General features: G+C 41.3%; 1 pseudogene; it reads left to right on the top strand.

Moving 5' to 3' along the window:
- The first annotated feature begins 217 nt into the window (after window positions 1–217).
- Window positions 218–802, top strand: LOC122114589 (annotated as a pseudogene).
- Window positions 803–2908: the final 2106 nt, after the last annotated feature.

Below are 2908 nucleotides of genomic sequence, written 5' to 3'. Positions count from 1 at the left end.
AAATAGAATTATAGGGTGGTGGCGAGGTAAGATGAGAGTGAATTTAACCAAGGCCTAATCTCAGAGAGGGAAATGGATTGGACAGAATGATAGGAGAGACATTAAGAAAAAAAAAACCAGAAAATATAGAAAAACAAAAATTTAAATTTAAAAAGATAAATACTTGGTTCCCGGCCCGGAAGGCCTGCGAGTCAGAGCTGTGCGTTAACCCGGCTGGATGGAGGCAGAGGCGTTGGCAGCGTCCATGCCAGCCCCGGGCGTCTCGACCGCCGTGTCTTTGGCCCTGGAGACGGCACGGTGGATGGAGGAAGCGATGCACATGGCCAAAGACGCCCTTGAAAATACTGAAGTCCCTGTTGGCTGTCTTATGGTCTACAACAATGAAATCGTGGGGAAGGGAAGAAATGAAGTGAATCAAACCAAAAATGCTACTCGACATGCAGAAATGGTGGCCATTGATCAAGTCCTAGATTGGTGTCAACGAAATGGCCAGAGTCCTTCTGCTGTGTTTGAACGTACCGTGTTGTATGTCACTGTGGAACCCTGCATTATGTGTGCAGCTGCTCTCGGCCTTATGAAAATCCCGCTGGTCGTCTACGGCTGTCAGAATGAATGATTTGGTGGCTGTGGCTCCGTTCTAAATGTTGCCTCTTCTGACTTACCAAATACGGGAAAACCATTTCAGTGCATCCCTGGATATCGGGCTGAGGAAGCTGTGGAACTGTTAAAGGCCTTCTACAAGCAAGAAAATCCTTATGCACCAAAATCAAAAGTTCGGAAGAAGGAATTTCAGAAATCCTGAACTTGTAATGAAAGACGAAAGCCCCATGGTGACCTGGATAGAATCCCCAGCCTGAAAAGCTGCTGGCATGGAGGGACCATATATTATGTGTTGTTTGTTATTCTCCGGGAAGACGGAGAATAACATTTGCACACTCTTAAGGGAACAAATTAGTGCTTCTTAAAAGGCTGACAATTGTAAACAACTATTAGCTTCTCCACAGCTGAAAGAACATTTTTATGAAGGGGGGGAAAAACTAAAGTTTGAGGTTTTAGGAATTAGCAAACAGTACATGTCTTTAAGCCACAGCTTCAATCCATTCCAGCTGAGTGCAGGCTGGGATTTCAGTGTCCATCCACACCCCATCACCTGCACTCATTTGGAATAGAAAGCCATGGTCACGTGTGTCCTTTACAACTGGCTTTTTGGAGGTGGAGTTGGATTTTCATTCTTTATAGCTGTTGTGGTCTCCCAGTGTATTGGCTGCGTGAGTGTGAGTGTGTTTGTGTGTGTGTTGGCTTTAGGGCTTGAACTCAACATGTTGTTACTCTCTGGCTTTTTTGCTCAAACTTGAGTCACACCTCCAGTCCTAGCTTTATGTTGGTTAATTGCAGATGAGTCTCACGGACTTTTCCCCCCAGCCTGGCTTCAAACTGTGACCCTCAGATCTCAGCATTTTTTAGTCGCTAGGATTACAGGTGTTAGCCACCAGTGCTGGGCAAGTCTGGCTTTTTTCTACATTGTATATTATTTGTATACACTGTATACATGTGATTGTGAAAGCTATTGATTTTATTAAATACATAGAAAAAATGTTTTTAAACAAGTGCCTAAGGGTCATTTAAAAATTGTACCATGTTGCTATAATAGAATCTTAAGATATTTCTGTTTTTAAGGGGCAAAGCATTAAAGGACAATAACATAAATAAGACAGTTCTTTGGTTCCCTGAACCAAAACAGGGTCTTCTGCCTCAGCAAGATTATATTCTCACAAGGATGGATGAAAAAAATGTAGTTATATACTGGAGGGTGAAGAGTTCCCACAACAGTTGGTCATAGTAATACACATCTGTAACCCCATCACTTGGAAGGCAGAGGGAGTTCAACAAGACACTGTCAAAGCAAAAAGTTACAGCGAAATTAAAAAGGAACAAGGTGAAGAAGAATGCCCACTGGTGTGAATGCCAGTTGCAAAATTAAGTAGCATGATACATTTAATCCGAAATCAGCTGTTCCTCATTTGAAAATACAGGTTATAACTGTTAAATTTAAGACCTAAAATTTGAAACTGCACAGGAAAGAATATCCACAACAAAACTTTCAGTGTTACTGGGTGCAAGAAGTGTCCTGACGTTTGGCAGAGCTACCCCAGCTGCAGTATACGTCTCTTCCCAGAAGGGGGCCTCAGCGTTCCACCAGAAGCCTAGTGCCAGGCCCCAGAGGACCGCTCCTCAGATGGGTTCATTTCTTCAGTGGATTCATTTCCTTGATACAAAGCATCTGTATTTGTTGCTTCTGCAATTTGAGCGATGTCTCCAACTTGTTTGTTTTGAATTACTTTACAGACTGGAATGAAATTGTGGTGGAAGTATTTTTATATTGCTGAGAATAGCAGCTAATCACAGTTACATGCTTTGAAGGACTTATAATTGCTTGGTTTTGCGTGTGGTGTTTTTAACGGCATTTGAGACATTTTATGAGGAAGGATATGCATGGTTTCAAATCTACAACAATGATGCATGCACCTTCAATTTTACTACTCTAAAATTTGTCTTCTCATTAAATGTTAGTGCCATGAAAAAAAAAGATAAATACTTAAAAATTATGTAAGTTTATAGATGATATTGAGAGAAGAAAAGGATAGGATGAGAAGAAGGGAGGGATAGAAAGGAGACACGAAAAACACAAGACCACAGTAAAACTCCAAGACTACACTATAGCTACCAGCACGACTATGTTTATTGCAGCATTATTTACCATAGCTAAAATAGGGAACCAACCCAGATGTCCCTCAGTAGATAAATGGATAAAGAAAATGTGGTATATATACACAATGGAATTCTATGCCTCCATCAGAAAGAAGGACATTGCCCCATTTGTTCAGAAAGGGAAAGACTTGGAAAAAAT

This window comes from Dipodomys spectabilis, unplaced genomic scaffold (genome assembly GCF_019054845.1).
Source record: "Dipodomys spectabilis isolate Male_0828 unplaced genomic scaffold, ASM1905484v1 ptg000108l, whole genome shotgun sequence".
Lineage (NCBI taxonomy): Eukaryota > Metazoa > Chordata > Mammalia > Rodentia > Heteromyidae > Dipodomys > Dipodomys spectabilis.
Note: the sequence above shows the minus strand (reverse complement) of the source record. Positions and strands in the feature narration are given on the sequence as shown.